The sequence below is a fragment of the Ambystoma mexicanum genome, chromosome 12 (genome assembly GCF_040938575.1).
Source record: "Ambystoma mexicanum isolate Mex_15411 chromosome 12, UKY_AmexF1_1, whole genome shotgun sequence".
Lineage (NCBI taxonomy): Eukaryota > Metazoa > Chordata > Amphibia > Caudata > Ambystomatidae > Ambystoma > Ambystoma mexicanum.
In genome coordinates this window covers 838,775,435-838,793,259 of record NC_090936.1, presented here as the reverse complement: position 1 = coordinate 838,793,259, position 17,825 = coordinate 838,775,435, and positions in this window count along the sequence as shown.

Sequence of the window (17,825 nt, the reverse complement as noted above, 5' to 3'; positions counted from 1 at the left end):
AAAATTATCTACAAATCAAGATAAACCGGATAGAATTATTAACAATCTAGAAAAACTCATTAGACGAGAAATTGCACAAAAATTGCATGCAACAACTTTAACTGAGTATTACAAATCACAGAAAATACCCAGAGGACTTCGAATTTATTTAAAACCTACACTCTGTAAAGACAATATTGAATTTGTGGCTAGGTGGGAACGAATTCTAAACAAATGTTCATTAGATCTCATTCTGTTGACGATTGAAGAATTAGCTGCATCATTATCTAAATTGGACACGGAAATAACAGAATTAAAAGAACAATTTATCTCGCTAACCTCAGTAGATGAATTACAAAATATTTTGGCCTTCACAAATGAGAAACTTGATTCATACAAAAAGGACATAGAGCAAAGAAAGATTCGAAAATACCGTTGTGATACATTGGACTACTCAAGAGACATAGTCTACACGTGGCAAGAGTACTACCAGCAGCAAAATCAACAATTCCATAATTTAAAACAAAGAACACCAACACAGAAAATACCGAGAAGAGGAAGTAAGAGCACAGAGCCATCAAGTGACGCATCGAGTGAGGGGAGAGACTTAGCTCCTACACAACAACCATCAACATCAGGGACTGTACCTACAGGATTAATCCCAAGTGCCCAGAACGAAGAAGGTTTACTAGATATACCTGATTTTTTAGAAGACGGCGGACGCGAAGAGGGAGGAAGAAACTTAAGGAGCAAGAAGAAAATTCAAACTTGATCCTTAATATTTCGACCAAAATTCTTAATAAACAACAATTGGATCTACTGAGCATAGGCCTTTCTTTTGTACCAACAAATCAAACAAATCTATTTTCAGAAGAAGTGAACTTATTCAAATTGGTAAGGAAAATGAAACTAAAATTATTTTTTGATGCTATTCCTCCAATACAAGAAAGATCGACAACATTTGAATCACTTGAAATGAAGTCAAAAAGTATGTTCACTCCTAATGTTAAGAATTCAACGTTAGATCTGTTTGAAGCAAAAATGAAGAAAGAACTGCGTTCAATGAAATTTGCTGATATGAGACAACAAAATCTCCGGAAACACCAACATAAAATACTTAAAGAGTTAGCAAATGACAGAACAATCGAGATCAAACCAGCGGACAAAGGGGGTGCTATTGTAATTATGGATGCAAATTTGTACAAACAAGGATGTTTGTCCTTACTAGAAGACACTAATACATACATGACTTTAAAATATGATCCGACAAGAGAGACCCAACAGATGATTGAGGAAGTGGTGAACAAAGCAGCAGAAGAAGACTGGATAACAGAGAAAACTAAGGAATTTCTACTCAATAAAAATCCAATTCTTCCAGTATTTTATGGATTACCGAAAGTACACAAAAACTTAAGAAATCCCCCTTTCAGACCAATAGTTGCAGCAACTGAAAGTGTCTTTGACCCGTTGTCCAAATATCTAAACAAACTTCTTCAGCCCATTGTTCAATCCACATCAACGTATTTAAGAGACACGACCCACTTACTTAACATATTGAATACATTCTGTGAAGTAGAAGATAATTGGATATTATTTACACTTGATGTACAATCCTTGTATACCTCAATTCCCCATGAGGAAGGACTGGAGGCCCTAGAGTGGCTGTTACTCCAACAAGAATTCTTTCCATCTAACAAAACATTTGTCATCCAACTTGCTAAAATGATCCTTTACAATAATTACTTCAGATTTCAAGGACAATATTATTTACAGATTGCAGGAACCTCAATGGGGGCAGCCATGGCCCCAGTGTATGCCAACACATTTATGTTTTATTTTGAAACTCAGTTTATTCTAGACAACCCAAGATGGTCAGAGAAGTTAAAGATGTGGAAACGTTACATTGATGATGTGCTTTGCATATGGTGTGGCACAAAAGAAGAACTGGAAAACTTTCATGTATACTTAAATTCATGTAATGACAGAATTAAGTTCACACTAGAAATTGGAACACCATCAGTGCATTTTTTAGACACAAAAATCTATTCTGAAAATGGAAGACTACAAACAACAATCTACAGGAAACCCACAGATGTCAACAACAGTTTATTTTTTACGAGTCACCATCCTCAACATTTGAAAAATAACTTGCCCTTAAGCCAATTACAAAGAATCAAACGGATAGTTTCAAAAGAGGATACTTTCTTGGAAGCAGAAAAAGATCTTATGTCACGATTTGAGGAGAGAGGATTCCCTCAAAACATCCTTACAGAAGCAAAAGAAAAATGCCATCAAAAGACAAGATCACACTTGTTAACGCAAAAAACCATAAAGGATAAGGACAATCCCCCACTGATCTATTTATCACAGTACTCTACCAAAAGTACACAAATCAAAAGGATTTTGCGTAAGAATTGGAAGATTACCAGGTTGGACACAAAACTCATTAGTTTATTCCCAAAACCACCATTAATGGCCTACACCAGAGGGAGAAACCTACGGGACTCATTGGTCAAGGCAGAGAGGGTCAATATGGTACAACAACAATTCTTGTCTAAAACAAAGAAAGGTACATTTCCCTGTTTGAATTGCAGTCAATGTAATAATGTTCAGAAAGGACCAACAATCAGACATCCATACACAGGCCAGAAGATTGATTTACAAAATGTTGCTACTTGTGACAATAAATGTGTAATCTATGGACTTATATGTCCATGTGGTAAATATTATGTGGGTCAAACACTGAGACGTGTAAAGGATCGTATCTCAGAACATAAGTCCAATATAAGAACAGGAAACCTAAAGTCACCAGTCACAAGACATTTCAGGGAGCACAAACACACAATTTCACAGCTTAGATTTGTAGTTTTGGAAACAATTACACGACCAGCCAGAGGGGGTAATTTACAGCAAATTTTATCTCGTAGAGAGATGTTTTGGGTACATAAATTGGACTCTCTTGAGCCTAAAGGTATGAACGAGGAGTATTGCTTGAATGTATTCTTGTGAAAAGAAAAGAAAAAATAATGATGTTAATGTTTCCTGTATATATTGTTAACTGTCTTCATAATTTCCTTATTCTATTACTGTTACATGCTAATAGCGCGACACATTTGAGAAATTTTTGGAGTTGTCATTATAATGTATACCTGTTTTCCACTTACTAGTGTGGAATGAGGAAAAGATAATCTACAAATTATGTCCTTGACACTACAACTCCCAGAAAACACTGGGGCTAGATTTAGCTCGTTGAGCATTACGTAACACTTTAGTTCAGTCTGGTAATCAGTGTAAAATGACATATACACATAACTAATAGATCTTACAGGGTAATGAGTAGTAAAATTAAATATATACGGTTAGCATGCATTTGCGCACTATTTTGCAGCTAACACTACAACTCCCAGAATGCTAATTTGATCATATGATCTACACCGACATACAACCTCAAGTCACATGACCATAAATAGAGAGAAAGGTTCTTAAACACTGCGAGGCTCGGGCAGAGATTGCAGCGTTTGTGTTGGAGTGAAGGAACATCATCAATAAGGTATGGAGGAAATGAGAGAGGTCACAATATCCATTAATAAATGGGTTAAGTTACATACACGGACATAATATTTTTCACGTAGGTTACCTTCGAGAAGTTGGGGACGGGACAACGAGGGGCCCAGCACTACAACACACACTACCTATAGTGCAAAGAAGTAACTTTTTGAATTTAAGTGAAGGAATCAGATGAAAACATGATGCGCGACCACATTTTGATAGAAATCATTTAATTATTACTCATGACAGAACGAAGACTGATTAGAAGTTATAGATGCCAGTCACCTTTGAACTGAGAAACATACAAGAAACACAGGTAGGAATACTGGTTCCCACACGGGTTTATATTTATTTATTTGATCCCCGGTTTAAATCACGAGTTAATACAGATATTATTGTCATTCACAGCACATCAGATTGCTACTTCATTAGATGACGTTTTCACCATTCCACACCAAGAAGGGATGCTTGAAGTTCTGAAATTAAAGAACAATGAAATAGCAATATTTTGAAGTTATTTGTGAACTGTGAATTAATCATAAGTTAAGAAAACATTGTGTTTACATTGAGAAGTTATTGCTCCTGAAGAAGAGAGGCACACTCTCGAAACGCGTAGAGCTCTGAACTAAGAAGGTTTTCCCTTTTTAGTGTATTATTGTATATTCTTTTTGAGTGAATTCAAACTCGAACATTCTTTTTTGCTATGAAAATACTATTATGCCTTCATAAAGATTTTTTGAAACTTTTATATATATTGAAACAAATTATTTCATGTTTGTATATGTAATATCTGTACAAAAGAGTGGCCTAATTGATATTCTATAATCCTTAAAATTAACAACAAGTGAACAAAAAAGTATATTATATTTTGTTTGGACTTTTTATCCAATACCCAGAGGTGTGCAGGGGACGGGAGTTCCCATTGCTAATGGGAACACCATTCTGCTCACTAATATATTTAAACATTACAATAATTAACTCAATTGAATTACTATCAGGAAACATTACACAATCAACCACTCTTCCCACAACACCATTCAAAAGCCCCAAAACAGACTTCAATCGAGCTGTGCAAGAATTTGATTTTTTTTTAGGTCAATCAAGCGGGCTTCTGCCATTGTATTTATCATGGAATTGCATGCTCCTGTTAAAGATCAATTACATTTGAAGTCAATATTCTTTTATTTTTCAAAGGCCATCAATGCAGAATTACATTGATCACATTCTGCAACAGTAACATTAAACACAAGCATTGTTTCTCTTCTATAAGTCCATCATACCTTAAGGGCCAGTGCATCCTGCTTGATATGTGCTGAAAAATAGTCTACTTTTTAGAGATGTATTACGCTATCATCCAGTATTCCAGCTCCAATACATTTGGGTAGTGAAGGTCTGTTGATTGATTAAATCCTCCTGAATGTAGAGAGCTGGCATACAGCAGAAAGGCTAGAAGTGTGTAATAGACCAGATAGCAATCATGACCCTGTGTGTTTGAGATTTATTCTGAAAACCCCAAACCGCAGGTATTTGGCAAGGTAAGCAGATTCTGAGTACATACCATTAAGGAGACAAATTCAATGGCACAAGTTGAGATTGCACACTATTCTACCTGAGATCCTTTTAGGTCTCCCCATTGCCTGTGACCCTTATTTGATAATGTCACCTTAGAGAAAACTGAGGTCGACAAAGGTTACAATGATTTATGTAAGCTAATAACACCAAATGTAGCAGCCACAACAAATATTTCTAAGTGGAGACACACACATAGAAATCCCCACGCATGGTATGACCAAGAATGTAGAGATTTCAAGGCGTTACTTATTGTAGAACTGAAGACTGTTAAAGACTATAACAGTACAATGGTAAGGTTCCTTTGCTCTGCATATAAATGTCTAATATCTAAAAACAACAATTAAAAAGTGAGAACTGGCTCCTGATCATGCAGGCTGCGATGTCTAAAGACTTTAGGGCATTTTGGAGAATTGTATCACAGGTGCTCAGGACACATATGAACGAATAACTAAGTTAATAGTGGCTAGTGACTGTACAATATGTTTTTAAAGCCTTTATTTTGAAAAGAAACCCCAGGAAATTAAGCCCTTCTTGCCCACATATTGCATATAATAATAACAGTTTAAAAGATAATCCATTAAGCTTGAATCTCCTGGAAGTAAGAGTGCTAATGCCTCAAAAACCAAGTAACGCCCCAGGGATTGACATGATTCTAGGAGATTTGTGTCAGGAGTAACCCAAGATGTGGTGATCATACTTTACAAGATGTTTTCATATTCTTAATGTGCCAGGTATAGTACTAACGGTGTGGCAATCAGTGGACATTATCCCTATATTTGAGAAGGGGAAAACGTCCTCTCCTAAGAACTATGGGACAATCTCAATTTTAGATTACACCGCAAAATGTATGGGAAGCTCCATCTTAAATTATGGCAGGTTTTGATTGAAGCTGGGCTACCCATCCTGTTGTTACAAGCTATAGATCTCTTTATTCAGAAAATGGCAATGGTCCGATTTGGCAAAAATTAGGAATGTACTGATTCTATTTCAGTCAATAAAGGTGTGCAACAGGATTGTGGCTTGGTGCCTATTTTTGTTTGTAAGGTACATAAATAAGCTGGAGACTTTGGGGGTCATTCTGAGGTTGGAGGTAAGGTAAAAACGATGCCGGTAAAGGATTACTGGCATCGCTTACCGCTACAGGCTATTCTGACCAACCAGACCGTTATTTACAGCATCATACTTTACGATGCCATAAACAGCAGTCCAGGCTCGCGCGTGCCACACAACATGCCAGCATTACTGGCATGTCGTAAACCGGAGCTGATCAAAAGCCATGCATACATGCAAATAACGGCCTACTGAAGCCCGAAACGTACCTTACCGGCATGGAGTAAATACCGGCATCTCCGAGGTGGTGTTAAGTACCCTGAGCAGTGTTTACAAGAGCCAGAAGTGCACACAATCAGCACAGGTGGAGGCAATGGAGTCTGGCACAGCACAAAAGGAGCACACCCACACACCACACCCCCTCCCACACCAAGAGGATACCAATAGTAGTAGCATTACTGGAGCTGGAAGCCCTGCTTGCAAGGCAGCAACAACAACAACAACAACAACAGCAACAACAACAACCACAGCCCCCACCACAGAGGATATACAGGAGGAGAAGGAGGGTGAGGCAGGCCCAGCATGCCCCACCGGTGCAGCCACTGTTACCACGCCGGCAGTCCCCAATCCCTCACATCAGAACCACCCCCTTCAACCTAACACCAGAGCAGATCCACACCCTGTACCGGCTTCACTGTGACACCCTCATCACCATAGTGGACCTGATACATGACGACATAGTGAGCCTCATAGAAATACGCACCGCCACCCCGTCTACTGAAGGTAGTGTCTGTGCTCCACTTGCTAGCCACAGGCACCTACCAGCACACAGTGGGGTACATGCATGGCATATCACAACCCTTATTTTCACGGATACTGAACCAAGTGCTGGATGCCCTTCTCAAGCACACAAGGGACTACATATCCCTACCTCGGACTCCCCAGGAGATATTCAATGCAAAAGTTGCCTTCCATGCACTGGCAGGCATGCCAAATTGATTGGTGCCCTCGACTTCACCCACGTGGAGTTGGTGGTCCCGCATGCCATGGAGGTGGCGTATCGCAAGCGCAAGCAATACCACTCCATCAACGTGAAGATGGTATGTAACGCTAGCAAGATTATCACACAATGCTGTGCCCGATATCCAGGATCAACTCATGACTCTTTGGTCCTGCGGAACTCCATGCTATATGGAGTGACATGCTGGACGACATGCCTGGCTGCTTGGTGAGTTGCCTGACTGGGCCATGGCAGTGCATCAGGGTTTTGAGGTGGGTGGCTGCATACTCCACCTGGGTGGGAAGGGGGGATGCATACTCCACTTGGATGGGAAGAGGGGGGATGCATATTCCACTAGGGTGGGAAGGGGGGAGATGCATACTGCACCTGGGTGGGAATGTTGACGGCAGTGCATGATGTGCACCTCACCGAACACTGTGCCCAAAGCAAGTGAAACAGTACATGACTACCAAATCCCACAGTGATGAAGTAAGGCCGACACCTAACTCAACATGACTAACAGGTAACCAGGCCACATCCCACAACACATGCACCACTCATCGGCGGCCCTCACACACCGTAAGGGCATCCTGCACTATGCACTGCACATGCACTATGTCGCTGCCTCCAGCATATCACCACACAGGACAGTCAACCTTGGGAGTGCATTGAAGTGAGCCTAACAGGGATACCACAGCGTGTCACTGGTTCCACACACCCATAGAGTGCTGCAAGTCACCTTGGTACTGATCAGTGCAGAATGACGAATATGCTACTGACTACAGCCAACACTCCCTACTAACAAATCTCACAGAACACAACACATCAATGATTTTACTCCAACACTGCTGCATGCATATACGATGCACGTGCAACATGATGTGAGTGCACAACATAACCCATCTTGAAGATGCTACCCCCTCCATCATTCCATTGCACAGGACACATAGCGGGGCCAGAAATGGGGTCAATGCATCCAGGGACATGTGTGTATGGGCAGAAATCACCTGCTGCCATGTAAGACTAGTACAGTTGTCCGCCATGAATGTACGAACACTTACCTTCATTCCCCTCTCATGCAGGTGATGGTGGCTATCCCTTGAAGCCATGGCTCTTGACCCCTGTCCCAAACCCACAGAACAGGCACGAGGAGGACTACAATCATTCCCATACCCGTACACGTGTGGTGATTGAGCAGACCTTTGGCCTGTTGAAAGCACAATTTTGTTGCCTCAGCCGGTCAGGTGGGGCACTCATCTACAGCCATGAAAAGGTGTCCAAGATCACCATGGCAAGTGTAATGCTACACAATATGTGCATCCATCGGAACGTGCCCCTGGTCCTGACATGGAACTGCTACCACCTGATGATGATGAAGGGGAGGAGGAGGAAGAAGTGGCAAGACAGCATCACGGTGCCAATGCACAGGAGGGACGTGCCATGCAGCAATCATTGATTGGACAATATTTCTGACACACAAGTCAGCAGAGGGTGTGAGGATGTCAGGACATCGGGCACTGGGTGTGGGATACATGTACACCATGCACTGTGCAATATTAAATGACACATGTGCAATGATGAATGTCCACTCTGGTGTTTTTTGGATGAACAACCTGTGTATTTAAAGTGAAAATTTCAATGTGAAAAACAAACACTACACCACCCTCGCCTCATCCCCGTCCCACCACAACTCCCCAACACACCCTCATCCCCCTCCCCCTCCCACCACAACTCCCCAACACACCCTCACCACCCTCCCCCTCCCAACACAACTCCCCAACACAACCTCACCCCCTCCCCATCCGACCACAACTCCCCAACACACCCTCACCCCCCTCCCCCTCCCACCACAACTCCCCAACACACCCTCACCCCCCTCCCCCTCCTACCACAACAAACCCAGACTAGTCCCATAGGGTCCACATAGCCCACATGTGGATGGCAGTAATGTCGCCGTGCACTCCCGGAGCCAGTGGGAGGCATGTCCTGGTGGCACAGCGTATGGAGCAACCGACGGAGCGGGCTGGTCTGGGTCTAGTTGCTAGTTGGGGAAGAGTCCTCATGCTGGGGCTGTTGTGCATGATGTGCAGCCTCCAGAGCATCGGCTATGCGGCCGAGGACCTCACAGAGCCGGTTGGTGCTGTCAGTTATTACCTGGCCAGGTGCCCTCAATTCATCCTGCCACTCCTCCCTGGTCTGCCGATTGTCCTGCATGAAATCAGTGATCAGGGCTGTGAGCTGCTCAGCCCGCTGTGCATCTGTGGCTGATGTTGTGGCCCTGCTGGGGATCGGGCTGACATGTCCTGCCGGCGCTTCCTCAAGGGAACTGGCCACAGGACTGGCATGTCCCTGTGTTGGTCGTTGGGCAGATAGCTCAGGTGTGTCGGTCTCACCCGAGTCACTAAAGGAGACCTGGGGGTTAGAGTGTGCATCAGGGGTGTGGACGACTTCAAATGTGTCCTCCTCAGTCGCTCCACAGATGGAATTGGGGCTGTCGGCAACATCGAGGGGGGCCGTGGCTGCCACCTTCCCAGCCACACTCGACTCCTCAGACCACGGCGTTGGGCATGTGTCTTCAGCCAGTGCAGGGAGGGGTGGGGGTGGTGCACCCTCCACGGGCCTTACTGGAGCCGGTGGTGTGCGTCCAGGTGCTGTCTTCCTCACTGGGAGACGGGGGCCCCTGCCTTGGCCCCTGGAAGTGCTGGGACGGTTGCTCTCCTGCTCCTCGCTGTCATGCTCACAGCCTGTGGGGGTGGAAGAGAGGGACGGCATGAGTGATGATTTGAGAGCCAGCATGTATACATGGCTACAATGGCACATTGAGATATTTGTGGGTTATCAGCATTTGGTTGGGGAACGGCACATGATTCAATACTTGGGTGGTAAATGCATGCATATGTCTGTGTCACTCATGTTGGCTGGGTACTGTGCTGTCTAACATGCACACTATTTACATCAACTGCCCTGTGTGCCTCATTGAATGGGCCACTTTGTGTGCATATAGGTTACGCCCTTGCACCTGGCACTAGCCTGGGTCTCACTTGCTTCGGCATGATTTACAGGGGGGAGGTGGGGTGGCCGACCATGCCATGACTCCTTGCCAGACCTTAGCAGTGACTTTCATAACATTGGCGTTGGCAGTATTTACTTTGGACACTCACCTCCATCAGTGGATGACGTTGCACCACACTCCATTTCTCCGACCCCTTCAATGGATTCGGGGCCTATCATGGCTGCACATGTCTCCTCCCAGGGCATGAGTTTCATGGGCGAACCTGGGCCTCCTCCAGTCTCCAAGGCCTGGCTTCTATTCGCAGAGAGGATGCTCTGCACCCTCAGCCGCAGGTCATCCCACCTTTTGTGGCAATCCTTTGTGGTGCGGGGGGTGTTGCCCACAACACTCACCTTCTGCGCCACTAGTGCCCAGATGTCTTTCTTTTTAGCACCGCCACCCTCTGCATGTTATTGCTGAAAACAGTGTCAGCATGCTCGTGGAGGGTATCCAAAAGCATTTGCAGTTCGTCAGGGCTGAACCGCTCCTTTCGGAGGCGGGCAGCTCCCTTCTTCGGCACTTTGGGCATTCCTCAGTAGTGGTGGTAACTTTCCGGTATGTCAACAGTGTGCCAGGGGTCCTGTCTGGTGAGGGTGGCAATGGATTGTGTTTTTAAAGATGGCCGCCGTGCTCCTTCCACTTCCTGTGCGATGACGCTATTTCCGGTTCCGCATTTTAACGGTGATCGTAAATAACGATGACCGCTATTTACGGTCACCGATAATGCCGCGTTGCTTCATGGCGGTAGTGTTCGCTACGGTGCGGTTCATGCCGGTAGGGGGTTTTTCGGGCATTTTTGCGCCATGGCGCTACGGTCATTACCGGCAAGGTGCAAAGCTCGTGCCCGCGAACTCGTAATAGTGCGCTTTTAGCGGTCTATTGCCAGCTCAGACACGCTATTTGCGCCATGCCGGTAATGGACGGAATTTACCTCCAAACTCGGAATGACCCCTTTGTTTCAGAATTTGAATTGTGATGCTGCAATAGTTAACAGAAAACACTTGGTATACTGCTTAGTGCAGATAACGTGGTCCTTATTTCCAAAACTCCAATTGTTATTACACACATTGGAGCAGTTTAGCAGGGACCTACATTTGATTATTAATAATAATGAAACAGTGGCATTAAAACATTTCTTAACCATTGTTTGGACAATAAAATGGGATACGGCTGATCACAACTCAATATCATCAAATATTATTTCAAAGTGTTTAAATGACAGAGAACATGTTTTGGACATGTCATCTACTGCAGTAAAAACAGTACCTGCGTTTGGGAGAATTTTGAATCGGGCCTATGATATGATATGATATGTTATTTATAACACACCTGTACACAAGTGTTTCTAGGCGTGACAAGACAAGGAAGGGAAGACAGAAAGAGGACAAGACAATAAATCTTACTATGCCTTGTGTCATTCAGATCGTGCAAGTGCAACAATGTAAAGTGCATGGGAAGGGAGAGGGGGTAGTGCCAGTGAGAGGGAAGGGGAAAGTGCAATCAGGCCAGCAATTACTCGGAGTAAGTGCAGACAGGTCAGCGCTGCTGTGAGTAGTGCAAGGACACAGGGGACTGTAGAAGTTACAGTTACAGCCCCTAAGTGTGCAGTAGGCCCAGATGCCGTGCAGGTGAGACTGACCAGTGTCTCACCAATTCTGGGTTGAAGTGCATTGATTCCTTGTGTTAAAAACAAGGTGGGTTTCATTACAACTGTAGATTAAAGAAAAAGAAACTTCTTGCTGCACTAAAAAAACACTTAAGACAAATGTAAGATCCTAAGAGCAATACAGGATTTTAAGAATGTAGTAAAAGAAAGGAAGTTAGAAATACAGAGGGAACAGTGTTGCCTTGTTGGAACAGGCTGCCCTCCCTTCTGACCTTAGGGAGTTTTGGAAGGTGGTTGAGAAAGGAATTCCAAATGCCACATAAGTCATTGGTTCAAAGAGATGAAAGGTTCAAGGAAAAACTATGCATAGCTTGGTAACTGTGGACGGAGATTGTGTGCCTATATCGTTGACCAAGTTTAAGACTGCTCTGTCTAATAACGTGAGGTGCCAGGCACAGACGCAGTTTCAATTGAACGTTTTACACTGAAATACACTTGAACGGAAGTCTGGACTGAGATTTTCACTGCATTATTCAATGCCATGCTCACAGTTGGAGCCTTTCATTCCATTTGGAAAGAAGCAAAACTATTCCTGTTCTTTAAAAAGGTAGATACAAATGATCCACACGCCCATTGCCCTTATTAGCAGCTCAGTACAACTGTTTGGTAGGGTATTGCTCCTTAGGATACATAATTGGCAGTAGACAACACAATCCTCTCAGACTTCCAACATGACTGATCGTGATCAGTACGTAAATGGATATTGGTCCGTTTTCCCTTTCCTTGGCGGCCATCAGGAGCGGACGCGCTGGAAACAGAAGCGTTTCCAGTGCGTCCGCTACCGAAAAAAAAAGAAAGAATGTGCAGTTGGGAGGGCGGGTCCCCGGCGGGGGATGGTCGAATCCTCCAGCCGTGTGGAGGCTCGGAGCGGGGATGGCCCCGCTCCGAGCCTCCACACGGCAGACTCAGGTAAAGCTAAAGCTTTACCTGAGTCCCCGGCGGGGGCGAAGGCAGCCTCTCATCCGTGGGGAGGCTCAGAGCAGGGATGGCCCCGCTTTGAGCATCCCCATTGGCGGAGGGGCTGCCACACCCCCCGCCTGGGACAAAGGCCGTGGAATCCCGACAGAGGGATTCCAGGCCTGGTAATGACTCGGCGAGGGCCAATCAGAATGGCTCTTTCATTCTGATTGCGCCCTCGCCGGGTACTTATTAGGTTTCATGAACCTCTCCTCTGTGTTCGATAGTGTCAATCATGGTGAACTATGGCTTTTCCTACATGAAGTTGGAATGCCCTCTACTACTACTTCTTTTAGTAGAACTGCATAGAGATGCATGGGCCAGAGTTAGTTTTTGCACAAAAGTGAATTATCATATAATTCAACCTATATAACGGTAAGACAGGGTTGTGACGTAGCCCCATTGTTATTTAATTTTTAAGTAAATTAATTATTTATAGAATTAAGTCATTTAACAGCAGACATTCAAAAAATGTTGGGTCAAAAGATTTCCACCCTGGCTTACGTAGATGATGTGGTTGTAATTGCTAGGACACACAACGCACTGCAAAGACTAGTGAATGGGTATTAACCCTATATGAAGGAAATGAAACGTTAATTGAATGTATATAAATCATAAATGATGTGTGTAAAAGCAGAAGTCTCGTTTTTATCACATATGGTTAAATGATGGTCAACTCGAGTTGGTAAATTCTTTTAGTTACTTACGTGTTACAATTACAAAGGACCCAAATTGGTCTGCATACATTGCACATCATGTTGCTAAAATGGCTAGTCTGAACTGTGGCCTCATTAGCTACTGTAGAAACATTGGTGGGATACCTGTGAGCTTTGCAATTAGTTTTTACAAGACAAATTCTGTTGTGAGTCGTAACTATAGGGAAACCCTCGGGGGATACTTAGACCACGTTCTGTTACAAATTAAAGAAAATCTGGGCTTGCCCCAGAGTTTCCTGGCCATCCCACTTAACCACGAATGAACCTTTAGCTATATTTCAAACTCGCCTGCTCTTAGTACACTTTTATGCTGGGCCCGATTATGAGAAAATAAAATCTAAAATTAACACAACTGCTAGTTCGAGACGTGGTATCCTGTGGCACCTGTTCAAGTTGTTCATGGCTGTCATACATCAAAATGGAATTGTTAAAAGTAGATTGTTAAAAGTAGATTTCCCTTCACTCAATACATTTATGGAGTGAGTCGTCAAAGTAAAACTTATATAGAATACAGAATCAAATTCAAGGAGAGAGAGAGAGAGAAGGTGCAGTCTGTTAAACCCACAGTGAAATGTTATCTTTCTTATTCAGGATGTCTGCACCGAAACACATATTTGGATTGGCTGATAAAGTTAAGGCACAGAGCACATTGTATGAAATTTAAAAAAAACACTCTTCCTTTAGCCACTTTCAATAGATAGTGGGATATTATTGTAATTGGTTATTTGTAACGTGCTTAATACCCAAAGGTTTCTAAGCGCGGACCTGGGGATTGAACCTGTGTTGTTCCGTGTTGTCTTGCTTCCAAGGCGAGCACGTTGCCCCTTAGCTATCATCCGCTGAAAATTACAATTACATTTACAATGACAAACTACTGAGGTATATGTATTACTAATCATGGGCTATGGCATGACCAGTTGGGCCAAAGTTAGGTCTCATTATGAGACCGCCGGTAGCTGTGCCTGTAAAACCGGCACGGCTGCCAGCGGTATACTTTTTTTTACGGTGCCCAGGAATAGCCAATTACGAGGTCATTACGACCCTGCTGGACCCGGTAATTGTCCATTCCTGGGTGCCGGAAAAAATTACTCCCCATTCCCATTTGAGTCCCATTGGACTCAATGGGAATGGGGAGGCCGGATGCACCAACACCATTTGTGAATACTGCAGTTGCATCTGACATGGTCTGCATGCGGGTGCCGGTGCGCCCGCGAGGTCAGACCTGGCGGGCGTAAAGGCACCCGCGAGAAGACCTCATAGTTTGCCAGCCCGGTAACAACGTAACCGCAAAATTACTGGTACCATTGTTACTGTACCGGCAAACTCATACTGATGCCCAATTTGAAGGCAAAGGGTAGAGGCATTGCTATCACTTACACATAAAATCTGGAGGAATGCTATTATAACCTCATTGGATTCTGTAGACCTACGGAATGTGCTGCTGCATTATGCGTCGTGGAGCTATGTGGTTCTGCCCCAATTGAAATAATTGGTTTGGCATAACTTAAGTTTTTACAACAGTTACTGTCTATCTCCCTCAAGTGCCCCAACAACCCCTGTATATTTGGGGTGGGTGTCCTGAATCTTGAGCAACTATTATAATCATATAGGATGGTTTTCCCTCTTTCCCTGGGCATAGATCTACTATCCTTTCTCCTTAGTTCATATTCTCTTTTACTCAGTTCATCATATTCCTTCTCTTCTGTTTCTTAAAGTTTACCTCACTTTGCCCCTTTCTTCAGGCATTGTTCGCTCACCTTAACGTCTCTTAAAATTCTTATTATATCCATAGTATAATTATTAAGCATTTTGCTTTTCTTGAGTTCTCTGTTTTTGAAGAGATAATCAAATGTTGCCTCTCTCGTTAGAAATTATTCTCTCACTCTTAATCTACCTTGCAATTCCTATAGCATATTGACTTCTCTCGTCATCCTTATTCCATTGTCTTACTTTCTCCTAAGCCTGACTGGAATGAGCATGAGCAGTTCTTGCATCTATATGACTGGCACAAGTATGAATAGTCCCGAAACAGCTCTCCTTTGGCCTCCCATATTTCCCGTTCTTCCCGTTACCTGGACTTGACTGGGAAGCTGTCACTGAGGCCTTTTTATACTTGGGGTCTGCTGCTTTTCTCTGTCAAGACTCGGTCTGCAATTCCAAGCTCTGTATCTGTTCTCCTGGTGGAATGGCAGCTTTGCCGGTAAGTTGCTGATTGGTGGTCTGGGCCGACTAGTGGTCTTGGTGTATATCCTGGAACCACTGTTCCAGCACAGGATCTCTGTGGTCACACCACCACCATGACACTCTCTCTTGTTAGTTCCTGAAGGAAGTACCATGTCCCGTGCCCTGCTGTCAGCTTTACAGCAGTTTTCAAACTCGCTGATTTTCTCTTCCGGTGAGTCTCCATCCCTCTTAGGTGTTGGGTCCCCATCTGGCTTTGCTTGTCTGCATATGTATCTCTATGCGTCCCCTGGTTGTGGCGTCACCACCCTCATCAGATTTTTTGTCCTGTTTGAATGTGAATTTGTACTTAAAGAGACATATTGATTTATCGGTTGCCATTAAAAAATATCAACTTCTGCTTCATCTTCTTTCCAGTTATTATATAGTATGTCTTCTATGTTTTTGGATATTACCAAATAAGCTTAACTGGGATATTCTTTAGGGAGTTCCTTCTGGGAACGGGAGTCCTTGTCCCCAAAGGGGGAGTCTTTCTTGGTGAGGACCTACTTGCCTCTACCCCTAGAGAGGGTATTGCAGAACGGAATCACCTCCCTAGTTGCACATGGAGTGGCCCCCTTTCGGGAAGAAGAGACACATTCCCTCGATTCTTCACAACTACTTCTCCATAAATGTTCTTGAATACCAACATGTTGTCATGTTCAGCTTGTAGCATCAACAAGCAATTCAGAGGAACACCTCCAATGTTAAATGATGCCAATCAGAACAGTGGGGGCAAGTGTAGCAAGTCTCTTGCTGGATACAAGAGTTGAGGGCAGGAAATAAACAACTTTCCTTGTTCCAGCCTCCTCACTAGCATGCAGCAGAAATGGATGATATGGTACGCCGGAGCACACATTATTCTCATGAAACAAACCATGCATGAACGCGTTTTGCATTCTCATATATTTCAATTTGCTCTATATAAAGTTTAGATTCTAAAGTACTAAGAAATAAATATCTAAATACTTTGCTTGAATCACAGTGATCACCACTTTCTCCATGGCAAGATCAACATCAGTCTGTACATCTGGGTTACCAAGAGCATTCTGACTATTCTGTAGATTTGTTTGACTCTCTTCAGGTTTTTTCTATGCAAGTCTTTTCTACCACTAATTGTTCCTGGTGACTTTTCCTTCTCTAACATGTTTAAATATGATTTTATTTGGTTCATATCTTTATTCAGATAAAATAATCTATTACACAAGCACAGTTGTATACACAATAAAATGCAATAAAAAAGAAAACAATAAAATTCACTTTTCACAAAAATAATATGACTTTAACAACATAATATACAAACGTATTCAAGCACAGACTGTTGGAAGTCACCATCTCGGCATAGAACAGCAAAATTATTTCCTCACCATCTTTAAAAATATTAAAAGTCCCCATGCCACATATGGTGAATTAGCTAAAAGATGCTAATATAAAGCTGGACAACATTGGCTGAAATTCAACTGTCTAAGCACAGGAAGTAATGTAACTCATCTTATCTCTTTATAAGCAGAACACAACATCACCAAATTCAAGAGTTCCTCCACTGGAACTCCACACATTGTGCAGCTCAGCACATCCAAAAAACCTTTTCAACAAGCAGTGTTGGCTCTGAAAAGTAAGCTGTTAAAACGAACCAGAGTGATCATACAACGGTCTGCATTTCTATGGATAATCATAACGTAATGCTACATAGAGTTGACGCTGCTAATGACTGCATGCAATCTATTGACATTACTCCAAAGTTCTCTGGACTCAGCTGTTCTTTAACTAAAAAACGAAACAATCTCTTGTGAGTGTTGCCTTGTGCAACGGTGAGTAAAGTGCAAGGTGGAAAAAGAGCTAAAGAATTCATTTGAGACAGTTGTGTACTAATGTAGGATAACCAAAGAATTGTATGCCAATCAACTCTGGCTAAACAAGTACTAATGATCAATTGGGTTACAACTACATTAGAGTTAGACCAAATGTGAAGCCAATGAGAAGCAGGGTTAACCGCCAGTCATATTCAAGAAAGCCAATATACAGTTCTACATGAACTGCAACATTGGGGGCTGAACCTCGGGG